General features: G+C 40.7%; 1 pseudogene; it reads right to left on the reverse strand.

Annotated features, from left to right (window-relative positions):
• Positions 1-5,679: 5,679 nt before the first annotated feature.
• Positions 5,680-17,591, reverse strand: LOC143658578 (integrin beta-1-binding protein 1-like; annotated as a pseudogene).
• Between the last annotated feature and the right edge of the window lie 438 nt (positions 17,592-18,029).

Consider the following 18,029-nt stretch of genomic DNA (forward strand, 5'->3'; position numbering starts at 1 on the left):
TTCAAAATTTTTAAATTAATTTTTAAATTAAAAAAGAATATTACAGGAAAGAAACACAAACATTCTTAATATATGATCATTCCATTCTACATCTATAATCCGTAATTCACAATATCATCACATAGTTGCATATTCATCATCATGATCATTTCTTAGAACATTTGCATCAATTCAGAAAAAGAAATAGACAACAGAAAAATAAAATTAGAAATAAAATAGAAAAAAAAATTATACATACCATACCCCTTACCCCTCACTTTCATCGATCACTAGCATTTTAAACTAAATTTATTTTAACATTTGTTCCCCCTATTATTTATTTTTATTCCATATGTTCTACTCGTCTGTTGATAAGGTAGATAAAAGGAGCATCAGACACAAGGTTTTCACAATCACACAGTCACATTGTGAAAGCCAAATCATTATTCAGTCATCATCATGAAATATGGCTACTAGAACACAGCTCTCCATTTTCAGGCAGTTCCCTCCAGCCTCTCCATTACTTCTTGGATAACAAGGTGATATCTACTTAATGCGTAAGAATAACCTCCAGGATAACCTCTCGACTCTGTTTGGAATCTCTCAGCCATTGACACGTTGTCTCATTCACTCTTCCCCCTTTTGGTTGAGAGGGTTTTCTCAATCCCTTGATGCTGGGTCTCAGCTCATGCTAGGGTTTTTCTCAATCTGTTGATGCTGAGTCTCAGCTCATTCTAGGATTTCTGTCCCATGTTGCCAGGAAGGTCCACACCCCTGGGAGTCATGTCCCACATAGACAGGGGGAGGGTGGTGAGTTTGCTTGTTGTGTTGACTGGAGAGAGAGGCCACATCTGAGCAACAAAAGAGGTTCTCTTGGGGGTGACTCTTAGGCCTAATTTTAAGTAGGAAGAGCACTGAAATTTCCATCTCTTATTGTGAATTTGTCTATTTCTCCTTTGAGGTGTGTCAGGTTTTGCTTCATTTATCTTGAAGCTCTGTTATTTGGTGCATACACGTTTAGAATTATTATATCATTTTGATTAATTGACTCCTTTACATAAAAAATGTCTCTTGTTATCTCAGGTCATGGCACTTATTCTGAAGTCTACTTTATCTGGTATTAATATCGTCACTCCAGCTTTCTTATGATTAGTCTTTTCTAGTATATATTTTTCCATCTTTTTGTTTTTAGCTTCTCTGTGTTTTTATAGTTTAAGTGGATTTCTCAAAGACAGGATTTAATTGGGTCTTTTTAAAATCTAATCTGACAATCTCTGCTTTTAAATTGGGTTATTTAGACTATTTACATTTAATATAATTATTGATATCTTTGGGTTTAAATCTACCACCTTGCATTTTGCTCTATATTTGTTCCTTATTTCCTCTGTGTGGCCTCTTTTGTATTATTTGAGTCATTTTTCATCCTTCTGTTTTATTTACATTCTTTGTTTTATTTTTTAGTGGTTGCCCTAGAATTTTACACTATGCATCTTTAAATAACTTAATTAGTGTTCACATAATATTAAGCTACTTCATGTATTTTTCAGTCAGGATTCAGACAGAGAAACAGAACACTGGGTGTGATATATAATAAAGGATTTGTTACAGGGACTTGACTTTATACAATTATATGGAACTGCCTAAACAGTCTATAAAAGGTTAATTACTTTATGTATTGTGTTAGCACCTGAAGTCTTCTGAGTAAAGAAGAACAAGAAAGAAAGAAAATGGCTATGCCGTACTCTGCCTTGCAGATGTTATACACAATGTCTCTTGTGGCCTTGCTAGCTTGGAACTATACAGGAAAAGGAATTTTGGGAAACATAGTTTCAGTTTAGGTAAACTGAACCAAATCAAATCCACTATAATAGATAATGTAAGAAACTTAAAATAGTATCTTCTATTTTCCCCATTCTGCCCTTTTGATGCTATTATTGTCAGACATTTTACTTTTATGTACATTATATAAACCCCACTATATATTATCATTATCTTTTAATTTAAATGGTCAATTATTAAAGAAATTTCAAAATGAGAAAAAATAATTTTTATTTGCTCACATATTTAATATGTCGGGCATTCTTTGTTCCTTCATGATAGATTCAAGTTTCAATCAAGTGTAATTTCCTTTTACCTTAAAAACTTCTTGCAATACAGGTTTAATGGTGACAGATTTGCCCAGCTTTTATCTGTCTAAAAAAGTTCTTATATCACTTTCATTGTTTGACATGTATTTTTGCTGGATATGAATTCTAGGTTGACAGTTTTGTTTGTTTGTTTGTTTCAGCACTGAAGATGTTCCATTGTCTTCTGTCTTTCACAGTTTCTGATGAGATGCCTATGAGTTCTTATGATTTTTCCTCTGTCTGCTTTTAAGATGTTATCATTATCACTGTTTTTCAGCAATTTGATTATGATGTGTTTGGTGGGAGGGTATGTTTATCCCGCTTGGGGTTTATTTAAATTCTTCGATCTGCGGGTTTAAAGTTTGTTGTTTTTTTTTAAATATCAAATAAATAAAATTTCTAGCCATTATTTCTTCAAATATATTTTTGGTTTCCTTCTCTCCTTCTCTCTTTTCCTTTTGAACTTTGATTATATATGCTAGATTGTTTGATGTATCCCATAGGTCACTGAGGCTCTTTTCATTTTTTTTTCCTAGTCTTTTTTCTCCCATTGTTTCTGTTTAGATAAATCATATTGCTATACCTTCAGTTGATAGTATTTGCTTTGTAGTATGAAATCTTCTCTTAATCCCTCCCATTTCTGACATTGTATTTTTCATGTCTAGACATTCCACTTGATTGTTTTTTATATCTCCTATTTCTTTCCTCATTATGATGGTCCTTTCTTTAAATATGTCAACATAATTATAATAGCTGTTTTAACCTCTTTATGTACTCATTCCCTCATCTCTGTAATTTCTAGGTCTCTTTCTATTGAGTCACTTTTCTTCTGGTTACGGGATCACATTTTCTTGCTTCTTGGCATATCTAGTAACTTCTGACTGGATGCTGGATATTATGTGTTAGGATTCTGAGTGTCTACATTTTGTTTTGTCTTCCTTTAAAGAGTGTTGGGCCTTGTTCTGAGGCAGCTAGAGTACTTGCAAACCAGCTTGATCCATTTGATGCATATCTCAAGTTTGGGAGCTATAACAGGTATAGATTAGCCTTTATAGATTACTCAGCCTTACTGCTAAGGCATGATTCCATGACTGAATGTTCTAGGTTTTCAATAAATTCTTGCCACTTTGGCTGGTTGCAACTCAAATGTGCGCTGACCCATGCGAGCTCTAGGAATTGCTCAGCTTACAAATTTCCAGTTGTTCTTTGCTGCCTCTCGTGGAGTTGTACCCTATGCATGTGAAGCCTAGTATACAGCAAAAAGTCAAGAGGATTCCCTGCAGATACCTGGAGCTCTCTTTCTGGATAGTTTCCTCTTTCCTGGAACCCTACCTTCACCTTCCAACTGTCTAATGCTCCCCAAACTGCAATCTCCTGATCCTCAATTCAGCTAGATTACTATATTCTGCTTGGGATCCCTTCCCTGCACAATGCTCTGGAATATGACAGAAAACCAGGGCAGTCAGGGACTACTTTCATTTGTTTCTCTTCTCTCAGGGGTCGCAACCTTTTTAAAAAATGTTTGAAAACAAGGTGTTTCATCTATTTTGTTCAGTATTCTATTTGCTTAGGATGGAAAGGTAATTTAGTTCTTGGTACTTCATCATAGCCAGAAGCAGAAGTCAGGAACTGGTATAAAGAAGGACTTTCCAGTGGCTCTGTTTAAATTCTACGCCAATCTCATGAAACCTTCCTTAATTTCTGTCTGTGTGTAAAACCATGAGAACACCAATCAAACTCAGCCTTGACTTACAACTATGTACATGTGTGATTCTCTTAGTGGACTACAAGTGCCTTGGAAATGGGAACAAGGTCTCTCTCATCTTGGTAACTTCCCTGAGTCTAGTATTTTATACGCCTTTGGTAAGTAAGGTTGGATTTCCTTGTGTGACTTGGCACTGAACTGAAGTGACCCTGATGTGTCAGTGGCATCCTAGGTTAAAATCCAGGAGGACTGGCTCTCTCCTCCGTGTGATCACTAGCAGGCAGACTCCCAGGTGAAGTATGACAGAACACAATCCTCCTTTATAAGGTAAGCGCCCTTGGGGATGGCTTAAAAGAATCCAGGCCTGCCCAGGCTTGCCAAAGACATCACTCTGACATTAGAACTCACAAAGCCTTAGATCTTGACACAATGGAAGGGTTTGACCACAGGTGCTCTGACAGCCCCAGATGATCCCCAAAGATGGGCCCAATCAGTCCTGAGGCAGGTCCCTGGATCAAGTACCTGGGAGCTCAGGCTGCCACCGCCCTTGCCCACTTTCCCTAGAAGTGGACCACTGGATGGGGAGTGGTGGGGCCTGCCACTGAGCAGCTATGATCTCGTTGGTTTCCCCACCTGCAAAATAAAGCCTCAAACAGGATGGTCTCCAAGGCTCTTTTCTGCTCTAAAAATCTGGGCTCTGGCAATGGATGGGTTGATGGTCCTGGGAGTCCACAGTTCTCTGAACTGGTAATTCCAGGATTCTAAGGTCAGAGCCCAGAATCAAAGGTTACAGAACCCTGACTTTCTTCTTTGCTATGAGAACCATCCGTGGCTCTCTAAGGATCCTTGGTGCTGTGCCTTTACCGTCTCTGGTTCTGGTGGCCATGGTCGGTGATGTGTCTGTGACTCTCTGCTGAGCAGATCTGTGACCCTGGCACGTCCACCATCAGCCTCCATCAGGAGTTCCTAGGATCCAGCTTTTCTGTCTGCTCAAGAGGAGCTCAAACCTGCTCCTCATTAATTGTTCCCAGGGCCATTAATTCCAAATGATTCACTTACAGGAACCAGAGAAACAGAGGTTCAGAGAATGCCAACCCGGCTACCCTCGGCCTGAAAGGGTTGGATTGTCTGCCTGCTTGAGAGAGCCTTTGTGCTTGGCTGTTTGGTGAGGGCCTGGCTGGGGCCGGGCAGCCGGGCTGGGCTGGCAGCAGGGGCGGGCGCCACAGCCGTGCCCATTCTAAAGAGAGATTCTGCCTTCCCAGTCCATTGTCCAGCATCCAGCTTCCCCAATGATCCTGCGCCCCACCAGAATGAGTGGGGGGAAGGGAGGGTAAGGCAAGGACCAATGGCTGATTCTGCCCCCGCCCCCCACCAGTTCCTGAGGCCAACTCTGACTTGGCTTATATCTTTTTGTCTATTATATATATATATATATATATATATATATATTTTTTTTTTTTTTTTGGCATGGGCAGGCTGTGGGAATTGAACCTGGGTTTTTGGCATGGCATGCAAGAATCCTGCCACAGAGCCACTGTTGTACTGCCCTATTAATATATTTTAATATGTATATTTTTACATAAGATGCATGGTAGTATAATTTATTTATAGTTGATGGATAAATCTATACATTTTGGGAGTATAGATTTAAACTCCCAAAATGCTCTCTTGGGGGAAGAGCCCACCTCTCCCCACTGGAGGTCAGGGTCCCACTCCACAAGACAGCCAGGGTGCGATTCTTGTGGCCTTGGAGAAGGACTGGCCACATGGCAAACAGACCCATCTTGGAGCTTGGAATTTCCTTATATGGAATGAGACCCAAAGTGCCACCTCCCTCACCCAGTTGGCCCCACCGGAATTTCTAGATTCCTAAGTCACCAGCACCCCTCCTTGCACCTTAGGTTTCCCGGGAAGGGTTTGGTCTCTGTTTTCTTGCCTTGTTGTGGGGTTTCCATGGGGCTGCTGGAGTTTGGTGATTGCATCGATCTTGGTTGCAGCACTCCTGCTGCCAAAGCCATCCGTAGGCTTGAGGAGGCAGTCCCTGCAGCCTTCCTGCCGGGCGAGGTGGCAAGGAGCAGGTTTGTCCCTGGAGGGAGCAGCAGTCACTGGATGGAAGGAGAACCCTGTAACGGATCCTCCTGGCTGGGTTCAGGATGAGCAGAAGCAGAGCCTTGGCTGGGGCCCTGCGATCTGTGGGAGCCCAGTGCTTGTGCTGTCCTTGCTCGGAGACTCACTTTCTGTTCCCCATTTGTTCCAGGTCCTGATGCCTCGGGTTGCCAAAGGGTCTGAGAGTGAATGTGGCTCCAGCATTCAGGCTCTGAAAGCAAGCATTCATTCACTCTTTCGTTCATTCATTCTTTATCCACTGAGCATCTCTCCATGTACCAGACCCTGCACTAGGGGTTTGGGAAACAGTCATGGACTTGGTAGTTTGCTGCCCTCAAGCAGCCTGCAGTCTGGAGGACCTGGTCAAGTTATAACCCTGATGAAATTGCACAACGTTATGAAAACTTTTTTGTGTGAATTTGTGTTCTAGACCCTTTTAGGACTATGATGAAAACTGAGAACTCTCATCCCAGAAAATATAATAAGCATATGTATACAAAAATGAAAATTTGCCAACAATTTTAGGATTCAAAGACCATTCAAAGACCCTGGATGAAAAGTCCGTGCATTAGAAATGGAGAATCGCTGAGAGAGTCAAGCCAGGGGTGATGGGATGTGCAGTTAGGGAATTAGGGGATGTCTCTTGGTCTAGGAATTCAGGAAGGGAAGGCTTCCTGGAGCCAGTCACATTTATTCATTCAATAAACATTTTTTGAATGCCTGCTACGTGCCCCGCCATTGGGAAGATTCCACTGAACAAGAGAGGCAAGGTTCCTATTCCCAGGAAGCTTACAGTCTAGTGGGGGCCCAAACAAATGAATACATAAGTAAACTGAGAAGCACACAACCGTCTGGGGTTGCTAGGGGAGGCTGCTTTAAGGAAGGCTTAAGTTGAAGTACCAGGTAGAGGGCACAGTTCATGGGAAAGCTCAAAGGTGGATGTGGATTTGCCTTGCTTGGAGGCTATTTGAAAGGAGGCCAGTGGTGCAGGAGCTTAGTGAGCCTGGGGGACCCGTACGCGGTGGATCTAGAGAGATGGGCATGAGCCACAGCCAGGGTAGGAGGGTAGATTTTATCCGGAGGGGAGTGGGATTTTTTTTTTTTAAGATCAGAGTTTTTAATTGGCATAAATGGAAGCAGAGTGCATATGTCTTCCTCCGACCTGCCTTTTTTCATCCAACAGTTTTTGATAGTTGAAAAATTAAATTAGTTTGTTTTTAACTGCTGTATGGAATCACATGGCACACATGCACCATATTTTATCTGAGAGCTATTTAGCCTGTTTTTACTGTTACAAATGATTCTGAAAAGGGGCTTTAGTGGCTAAAGAGTGTGTGCATTTTCAACATCATGAGAAGTTGCCAGATGGCTCTGCAGAGTTGTCCTACTAATTTATATTCTTACTAGCAGCTTCTGAAAGTTCCCATTTCTTTATGTCTTTGCCAACAGTTGATATTGTCAGCATTTTAAAAATTTGACAATGTTTTGGGTGTAAAATGCTAACTCGCTTTTAATTTGCGTTTCTCTAATTACTAGTGAAGTTAAACATGTAATTTTATATTTATTGGCCCTTGAGTTTCTTCTCTTGTGAATTTGTCTGTTCATATCCCTTGCCCATTTTTCTACAAGGCTGTCTTTTTCTCATTGATTTGTGGGAGTTGCTTATATATTTGAGTTACTAATCCAGTGTCTTTTATAAATGTTGCAAATATCTTCTCCCACGCTGTTAACTGGAAGGTTTTAAGGAAGGAATGACATGATCTGATTTACATTTTTGAAAGCTCGCTCTGACAATGGTGTATAGAATGGATGGGTGTGATTGGCGTAAGTGGAAGCAGGCAAACCAGTTAGAAGGTTATTGTAGTTGTCCATGGGGTGGGAGATGGTGGCTTGGACTAGAGTCGCAGTATGAGAATTAGAGAAAAGTGGGCACTTCCAGGGTGCCTCTGGAGGTCCCCCCACCCAGCAGAATAGCCGCCTGCAGAACTTTCTGATGGATTGGATGTGGGAAGAGAAGAAAAGATACGAATCAGGTTGACTCCTTGGCCTGAGCAACTGGGTGGATGCCGGTACATTTGCTGAGATGGGGAATGACAGGTGGAAAAACAGGTTTCAGTTGGGAGTGGGGAACCAATATTTCTGTGTTCAGCATGATAAGCGTAAGATAGCCTATAGACATCCAAGGAGCTATGTCAAGTAGTTGGATCTATGAGTGTGGATTTCAGGGGGAATGACTAGGGATAGGGATAAACATTTGGGAGTGATTGACCTGTGATGGAATTTAAAGCCATGAGACTGGAAAAGATGGAAAGGAAAAGGGGTCCGCAGCTGAGCCCCAGCACGTGACAACACGTAGAGGTTAGAGCAGAGGTAGAGAATCTGGTGAAGGCGATAAGCCCCATGAAGACAGGCTCTGTTCACTGCCTAGTGCTCTATCGTACAGCTGAGCGTGGCGTAGGCTCTTAGTAAATATTAGTTGAATGAACAAATGAAGGAATAAGTGAATGAATGGAAAGAGATTGAGAAGGAGCAGTCAGTGAGGTAGGAGGGGAAAATAAGGTATCATGGAAGCCAAGAGAAAAAGGAAGCTTTCAAGAAGGAGCAAGTGATCAATTGTGGTGAATGCTGTCAGGAAGAGCTGGACAGAGAAGTTGCTGTTGGGCTTGACAACATGGAGGCCATGGTGACTTTGACAAGAGCAGATGAGGGGCAGATGAGAAGGAGCTTGACAGGTCCTCTGAAGGGGAGGCAGGTAAGGTGGCAATGAGAGGGAGGGGATTTTCCAAACAGTGGGAATGGCGTGTGGAAATTCTGGAAAAGAAGAAATTGGGGTCAGTTGATGCCACTGAAGATTGTTCCCACTCAGTTGATGATAGAAGAAGGTGGGGGTTATGGTAAGGCCTGTTGGATTTTAAGGCAGAGGGGAAAGACTGAGTTCCACAGAGATAATGGGAGGCTTAGAGGTGGCCTGGCAGTCTTTGAACATGACCCCTGAGGTGGGGTTAAGAGGGGTAAACCAAATTGTTCTGTGTCTTATTAAAAAATCAGGAGATAGAATTCTAATACAGACTAGTGTAGGCAAAAAGGGTTGTGCTTTTTTTTATTTTTCTCTCGTGCAACTGAAAACTCCAGGGATAGAGCTTGGCTTCAGGTATAAGACTTGGGCTCTCTCTTCATCTCTTGGTTCTCTTTTCTCTATGCTGGCTTCCTTCTCAGGTGGGCTATTGGGTTTCCCCCATCCAGAACAAAACAGCTGCCTGCAGTTCTAGACTTCCATGCTACCCCTTTCACAGCTCAGGAAAAGCTTGAATCGTTTCCATCCTTTTGATCAAATGGCCTCTCATTGGCTGGGCCCCCCTGTTCATGGGTCATTCCTGAGCTAATCACTGTGGTCAAAGGGAAGGTGCTCTGCTCTGATTGGCCAGGCCTGGGTTCCATGCCCAGCCTTGTGGCTGATGTAAAGGAGGTAGGAGATGAGTCTACACAGGGCATTTTTCCTTGGGAAGCCAAGGTGCCAGCACCAGGATGGGACAAGGAGGTGCGTGAAGCCGGACAGGGAGAGACAGAATTCAATAATAACCAGCATTAGAAGGGTATACATTTGTTGAATATCAGAATATTTTAAAAAGGAAGTACTCTGATTCCCTAAAATGCTACTTTCCAATAGAAAGAGAATGTGAGGCACATATATAACATTAAATTTTCTAGTAGTCACATGAAAAAACTATAAAGGGGAATGGGTGAAGTTGATTTTAATAATATAATTTAGTAACCCATGATATCTAAAATATTACCATCTCAATATGAAGCCAGCATAAAAATTATTCATCAGCTTTTTTACATTCTTTTTTTGTCTTAAGTCTTTGACATCCGGATTATATTTTACACTTTCTGTACATCTCAGTTCAAACACAACATTTTCCTCAGAAATGGTTGGTCTGTGTTTACGGTTTATAAAATTTGCAATTGAAAAAGTAGGTTCACATACTCAAGTTGTTCCAAGCAAATTTAAAAAGTTTCCAGTGACTGGCTTTCAGGTCAGTTTTTAAATTAAAATTAATAAAGACAAATTTTTAAACACTTTTATTGCGAAATATAGATACAAAAAAAGCAATCAATTTCAAAGTACATTTTAACAAGTACTTGAACAAATTTCAACATTTAGTTTGGGTTACAGTTCCAAAGTTTCATGTTTTTCTTTCTAGCTGCTCCAAGACACTGGAGATTAAAGGAGATATCAATATGATGATTCAGTAGCCCTATTCGTTTGTTACTTACTAACTTCTCTGTTACAACCTCCTCCTTCTCCTTTGATCCATCTCTCAATAATAAAGCTACAATTTAAAAGTCACTTTCGTGGTCTCACTAGTCACATTACAAGTGTAAAATGGCCTCAGGTGGCAAGCAGCCAATACCTGTTCATGTGCCATTCCTGAGCTAATCACTGTGGTCAAAGGGAAGGTGCTCTGCTCTGATTGGCCAGGCCTGGGTTCCATGCCCAGCCTTGTGTTGGTATTGGACAGAAAGGCTGTCATCCAACCATCTGGGCTGCCCCTGGGCAGTGTGGTCCAGGGAGGGCAACAGGTCTGGAGAAGCCTCTGGGGTGATGGAGCTAAGCTGGAGCACCTTCAAGGCCCCCCTGGCTCCCTGAGACCATCCTACTTCCCTTTGCAGCCTGCCCTATTTTAAGCAGTTTTTTGAGGCCCGCTACTGGGAAGCTACTTTGGAAGTAGAGTTGGAAGTAGAAAGTTAGGGAGCTGGGCCTTTCCTTGCTTCCCACTCCTCGGCAGGGAGAGCGTCTCAGACAGTAGAGGACACAGCCTAGAATAGTCAGAGTCCAAATCTTGATGAGGATCAAATTGTTGCTCAGATCATCAACTTTTTAGTGCTCCTTTATTTAGCTGTTAATCTTTTCTCTGACTGTCTGCACAACCGGATGCTAAATAGATGTGGAACACAGATGACTTTAGCAAACACTGACTGAGCACCTGCTGTGTCCTGGGTGCTGCACCTGGTCTTAGGGTCATGGAGATGAAGATGGCCCAGCTCCTGTCCTCAAGGAGCTCACCGTGTGGCCAAGGAGGACAGAGCAGTTAACACATCATGGAGGGTATGTGTAGGGTGACCTGGTGCCCAACATGGAGCCAGGCAGAAGGCGCTTGTGGGTGCGAGCAGATGGCGTGCCTAGGGGGTGGGAACCACCAGCAGACAGCCTGCCCAGCTGGTTGAGTCGTTCGGGAGCTGGATGGCACCTGGGAAAATCCATAGGGAGCCCACACTTGGCCCTGCTAGGTGTTGGGACTTGGCCTGTGGGTGTGGGGGTGTCTGGGGAACAGCCCAAAGGCTAGGAGGGGTTGTTCATGTTGTTCTTTGGAACTGAGAGGGAGCATTGTTAGGTTAAGTCTCAGATTGTTGGCATGTGGGTCTGGCTTAAGACTGTGGTTCGGTACTGGCTGGGGTGTATTTGCCATCAGTTAACATTCCTTCAGTGAGCACCCACAGAAGCATCTCTCTCTCTCTCTCTCTCTCTCTCTCTCTCTCTCTCTCTCTCTCTCACGCGTGCACACACACACACACACATGCATGCACACACCCCCAGCTACATCACTTGTGGGGGACACAGTGAAAAAATGAAAATGTAGGGCTTCCTCAAAGACAGTTGAGAATTTCAAGATGGCATCAGCAGAGCATGAAACCAAGTGTGGGGCCTTTGTGCAATTGCACATGTCTCAAGCCCAGGAAGGTGGCCCTGTACACACTCTCACAGACACCCATGGCCCCTGCTGTTTGCTTTGGGCTTGTCTCTCCCCATCTCCTTACCCCCTGAGAAAGGAAAAATGCATGCCAACTAGTGCCAAGTGCTTTACATTTGTTGGCTCAATCTGTCACATCTGGATGTAAACAATAGCTGTTGTGTCCACTTTACAGATGAGGAAAGGAAGAGGCAGAGGAGGAACTGGAACTTGAACCCAAGACTGAGTCCAAAGTGCAAGCTCATTACATTATACCCCCTGCCTCTCCTATTCACTGCCCTTCCTTCCTTCCTTCCTTCCTTCTTTCCTTCCTTCCTTCCTTCCTTCCTCCCTCCCTCCCTCCCTCCCTCCTTCCCTCCCTTTCTCCCTTCTTCCCTTCCTCTTTCTCTTTCTTTCTTTGTTGTCTTCCATTTTCTTTCTGACTTCTCTGGTTTTAATTGAGCATTTTATGAGATTCCATTTTCTCTTCCCTATCATGCCAATTATACTTCTTTTTATAATCTTTTTAGTGGTTGCCCTAGGATTTGCAGTATACATTTACAACGAATTTCAGCTCATTTTCAAATAACATTAAACTAGTTCACGGTATGGTAGGTACCTTATAACAGAGTATTCCCAATTCTTCCCTTGTGTGCCTTATGATATTGTCTTCATTTCCTGTATCCATAAGTCATAATCATCCAAGATACTGCTGCTACTATTATTTCAAGCAAACTATTATCTGTTAGATGCACTGATAATGAGAAAAATAAAAGATTTTATTTGAATGCTTTTCTTTTCTTTATATAGAACCAACTTGCTGATCTTTATCATTTTTTTTCTCTCTCTCTGAAAAACTTCTTTTAATGTTTCTTGCAAGGCAGGTCTACTGGCAATCCATTCTCCTGTTGATGGACATGGGGTTGCTGCCATCAATATTTATTACATCTCCCATGCTGGTGTGTAAGAGTTCTCAAGGTAATGTATGCAGGAGTGGCATGGCTGGGTAGTAAAGTATGAACATCTCATCTTGTCTAGACAGTGTTCCAAGTTGCTTCCAAAAGGGTTGTGTGAATTTACACTCCCACAAGCAGTATATGAGAGCTTGCATTGTTCTATAGCCCTAAAAAAACTTGATATTGTCAGACTAACATTTTTTTTGCCAATAAGGTAAGTATAAATTTGCGTATCATTGAGATTTTGAATTTGAATTTCTCTGATTCCTAATGAGATTGGGTATCCTTTCAAGGTTATTAGCAATATTTGTTTCCTTATCTGTGCAATGCTTGGTTATATTTTAGCCTTTATTCTATTGTGCTGTCTTTTTCTTATTGATTTTTAGGAGCTCTTTGTATATTCTGATCCTAATCTTTTGTAAGTTTTTTACATTCCAAGTTTCCCACTCTTGTGACTTGTCTTCTCATTTTCTAGATGGTGTGTTTTATGAACAGATGTTCTTATTTACAGTTTAGTAGAATGTATCGATATTTTCCTATTTGGTTTGTGATTTTTAAAAGAAATCCTTCCATGCCCTGAGATCATAGATATAGTCTCCTATATTTTATTCTAAATGAATTCACCTGGAATTGATTTTGTATAAATAATCATCCGATTTCAGTTTTTCCCATATGGGTAAGCAGCTGCCCTAGCTCTATTTATTTAATGGCTCATCTACATTATTTTGCAAAGCTACCTCTTCTATAAGTCACATTTCCATTTATGCTTGAGTCTGCTTCTAGACTCTCTAGTCTGGCTACCGGTCTATATCTCTATCCCTGAGCCAATACCACACTATCATAATTTCTGATGCTTTTAAAGGAGGCTTAATTAACACTTTGCAGCATGTATTGATATCTGGTAGGCTTAGCTCTCCTCCTTGTTAACTTTCCTCATGAATGTTTTGGCTGTTTGCTTTTCCTTGTAAATTATAGAAAGGAGGTATCACATTCAATGAAAACCTTGTTGGGATTGTGTTTGAAACTGCATTGAATATATAAATTAATTTGTGCAGACATTGTATTGCTTTTTATAGTTAATATTTGTTTATATTCATCCATTTTTTACTTCTTTTTTTCTTCACTGTTCTATCTTGCCTTTTATACCTTACACCTGGGATCATTTTACTTTTTCCTGAAGTACATCTTTAGAAGTCTTTTGATGAGAGTTTATTAGTGGTTAACATACTGAATTTTAATTGGTTTGAAAATTTTGTCCTTGATCCTAAAAGATAGTTTTGCTGTGCACACAATTCTGGTTGACAGTGATTTTCCCTTAGCCCTTTGAAAATATTATTCCATTGTTATCTGCCTATGGTTGTTACTATTGAAGAGTCTGCTGTTAGTTAATCCTGGTTTCTTTGTTGGTTATCTATTGTTTTTCTCTATGATTGTATTTTCTCTTTGATCATGCTCTCCTATAGGTTCATATTGTGTATAAAATGTGGACTTTAATCCCATATTTTAGACAGCCCCTTCCAACATTAAAAAGTTAGAATGGCCATAGCCCAAACACCCCTAAAGAGTAGGAGAAAGATCAAAGGTGATGGTGGAGTTATATGGAGAAGGTTGGGTTTACCAAATGAGTATGAGTGCAAATCACTATGCTGATATTTCTTTTAGCCTCCAGTACCTTACAGCAGCTAGAAATAAAAACCTAAAATTGTGGAATTGTAATGCATACCAAACTCTGAAATCTGTTCGACAACTAATTGTTGTGATGTGCTTTGAAATTTATTGCTTTTATGGATTTATGTTATTTAAAGAGAAGGAGGAGTTTAACAGCAAAGATAGGATTTAACAAATTTGCATGACTGCTGAATCATTATGTTGATATTTCTGTTAGTCTTTAGTGTCTTGGAGCAGCTAGAAGAAAAAAGGAAAAATCATAGAACTGTAATCCATACAAACTTTAAAATCTGTTCTACAACTACTTGTTAAAATGTACTTGGAGGTTTATTGCTTTTTTGTATATATGTTATATTTCACAATTAAAGAAACATTAAAAAGGTGGACTTTAAATTTTTATATTGCCTGGGATTTACCGTGTTTCTTGAATTTGAGGAGTCACATCCTTCATAAATTCTGAAAAATTCTCAGCCATTACCTTTGTATTATTGCTTCTCTCCCCTCATTTTCTCTATTATTTCCCTATGAACTTGAATGTGATTTATATTCGATCCTCTCACTGTCCTCCATGTCTTTAATCTCTTTTCCATTGTTCATCACTTTTTCTCTGTGCTATGTCTTGGATAATTTCTTTAGGTCTATCTTCCATTTCCCAACTATCTTTTCAGTCCTGTGTGATCTGTTGTTTAATCCAGCCATTTATGTTTTCATGAAATTTTATTGAGATATATTCATATACCATATCATCATCCAAACTGTACAGTCAGTGGTTCACAGTATCATCATACAGTTGTGCATTCATCACCACAGTCAATGCTTGAACATTTTCCTTACTCCAAAAAATAAAAAATAAAAATAAGAATAAAAATAAAGAACAACCAGAACATCCCATACCCTTATCCCCCCCTATTATTTATTTATTTATTGTCTTTATTTTCTTACTCATCTGCCCATACACTCCACCCACTGATTTTTTAAAACTTTTTTATTGTATAGTATAACATATATACAAAGCAAATAAAAAAGCAATAGTTTTCAAAGCACTCTTCAACAAGTAGTTGCAGGACAGATTCTCGAGTTTGTCGTGGGCTACCATATGACCCTCTCAGATTTTTCCTACTAGCTGCTCCAGAATATAAGAGGGTAGAAGGCTTAAATATTTTTTTTTATCACCACAATTGACTTTTTTTCTTTCTTTTTTTGTGAAAAATAACATACATACAAAAAAAAAAACAATAAATTTCAAAGCACAGCACCACAATTAGTCATAGAACATATTTCAGAGTTTGACATGGGGTGCAATTCCACAATCTTAGATTTTTACTTCTAGCTGCTCTAAGATACTGGAGACTAAAAGAGATATCAATTTAATGATTCAGCAATCATATTCATTTGTTAAATTCTGTCTTCTCTGTATAACTTCACCATCACCTTTGATCTTTCTATCCCTCTCTTTAGGGGTGTTTGGGCTGTGGTCATTCTAACTTTTTCATGTTGGAAGGGTCTGTCACTAATATGGGGTAGGGAGATGGAACTATCTGATGTTCTGGAGAGTATGGGCCCTCTAGGTTTCAGGACTTACCTGCTCCAGGGACCCATCTGGAGGTTGTAGGTTTCTGGAAAGTTATACTAGCGCATGGAACTGTTGTGGAATCTTATATATGGCCCTAAGTGTTCTTTAGGATTGGCTGGAATGGTCCTGGTTGGGGTTTAGCAGGTTATGATAGGTAGCAATGTCTAACTGAAGCTTGCATAAGAGCAACCTCCAGAGTAGCCTCTCGACTCTATTTGAACTGTCTCTGCCACTGATACTTTATTAGTTATACTTCTTTTCCCCCTTTTGGTCAGGATGGAATTGTTGATCCCATGGCGCCAGGGCTGGATTCATCCCTGGGAGTCATCTCCCACGTGCCAGGAAGACTTTCACCCTTGGATGTCATTTCCCACGTAGGGGGTTGGGCAATGATTTCACTTGCAGAGTTGGGCTTAGAGAGAGTGAGGCCACATCTGAGCAACAAAAGAGATCCTCCAGAAGTAACTCTTAGGCATACCTGTAGAAGGCTAAGCTTCTCTGTTACCTATGTAAGCTTCACAAGAGTACGCCTCAAGATCAAGGGCATGCCCTACTGGGTGTCCCTAAAGTTTGACACAGTATCAAGGAGATTTCCTGATAGTTCTAGCCATTGATTTTTTTTTTCAGAACAAAATTGTATTAGGAGTACAAAAAGAGGGTCTTTTGTTAATATATTACCAGCCATTGATTTTTTTAAAATTTCAATTAATATATTTTTATTCCTAGACATTCTATTCAGTTCTTTTTAAAATCTTCATGTAATTGTCATAGTGTTTTATTCCTATTCAGTGCTTGATTCTCTCTCTCTCTTCTTTTTAAGACACTCACATTTTAATATAAGAACAAATGATCAACATTTTATACATTTCCTATTCTTCGGAAAAATCTAGAACAAGGAATCACTTCAAATTTCCATAATAGTTCAACATTGTAGATTAAAAAAAAAGAACTATTTAGAAAACATCTGAACTTCCAAATGAAGTTGACTTCCACTTGACTGCCGAATTCAGAATTTCTTAGATGACAGTATGGAATCAAAGCAGTGGATAAAACTTTACAAATGGTTCTTGCTTGTTCCAGGCTGTCACACTGATAAACCATAGGCTGTATGCTTCATTACTAGCATCTGTGGTTTTCAGAGCCAGGAAGCTGCTTCCTGCCCCCAGACCATCCTCATAGCACACCATCGGATGATTAAATACAGAGCATCCTGTGCAGAACATCGTACTGATCTGATGTTGAGACTTTTGTACCATACTTGGAAACTCCCAGAATAGATTCTTCCACCAATGGAACAAAGGGCAACTTGCCCTCCTGCTGGGCAACATCTATATAATTTAACAGGACTAGTGGTCCTTCAAGATTTTTTCCCTCACAGACATTCAGTTTCTCAATGGCACCAACGGATTTTATTTGAAATCCTGCCCAGGCATCTGAATTTTTGTTGCTTTGTGCTGAGCTTTTGGTAGTCTGTATCGAGGCTGGCTACAGTACTAGACCAGGAGTCCCCCCAAGGCTGGAATCGCCACATTTGCTCTTAGTACTGATTTCACTGCTTTGGGAGCTGCTACTACTGTGTCCTTTTTTTGCCATAGCTTGACTCAAAGAAGCTTCCTATTAGAAATGAAGGCTATTTTATTGTCTTCCAAAGTGGCCCAGACAGCACTCTGCACAGATAGCTTCCTCTCTTTCTGACATGATCAATTCCTTTAGGAAAAACCACGTGCCTCACAGCCGCGGGCCCATCTCTGGAGACGCCTTTGGCTGGAATCAGAAGCGTCCTCTCCGGCAGCCAGTGCCCAGGGCAGCTCTTCTTTGATTCTCTTTTCATTTCCTTCAAGTTGAATGTGGTTGGAGAAAAATCCACGCACTGTTGTGGATTTTTACTGTGGAAATGATGATAAACATTTGCAAGTAGCAGGAAGCGGGCATGGGATCAAAATAAAAAATAACAAAGTTAGAGAAATTTCCTCTAAGGAAATAAGTGGAGAGTTGTATGGTGATAAGAATGACCCAGAGAGAGAGGCCATTGATAGAGCAATGTCCTCATACAGGGGAGAGTGGTGGGATCTGTGTTAGTTTCATAGGGCTGCCTAACAAAGCATCACAAAGTAGGAGGCTTAAAACCACAGAAATTTATCCCTCGCCTTCTGGAGGCCGGAAGTCTGAGTGGAGGTGCAGCAG

This window comes from Tamandua tetradactyla, chromosome 2 (assembly GCF_023851605.1).
Source record: "Tamandua tetradactyla isolate mTamTet1 chromosome 2, mTamTet1.pri, whole genome shotgun sequence".
NCBI lineage: Eukaryota > Metazoa > Chordata > Mammalia > Pilosa > Myrmecophagidae > Tamandua > Tamandua tetradactyla.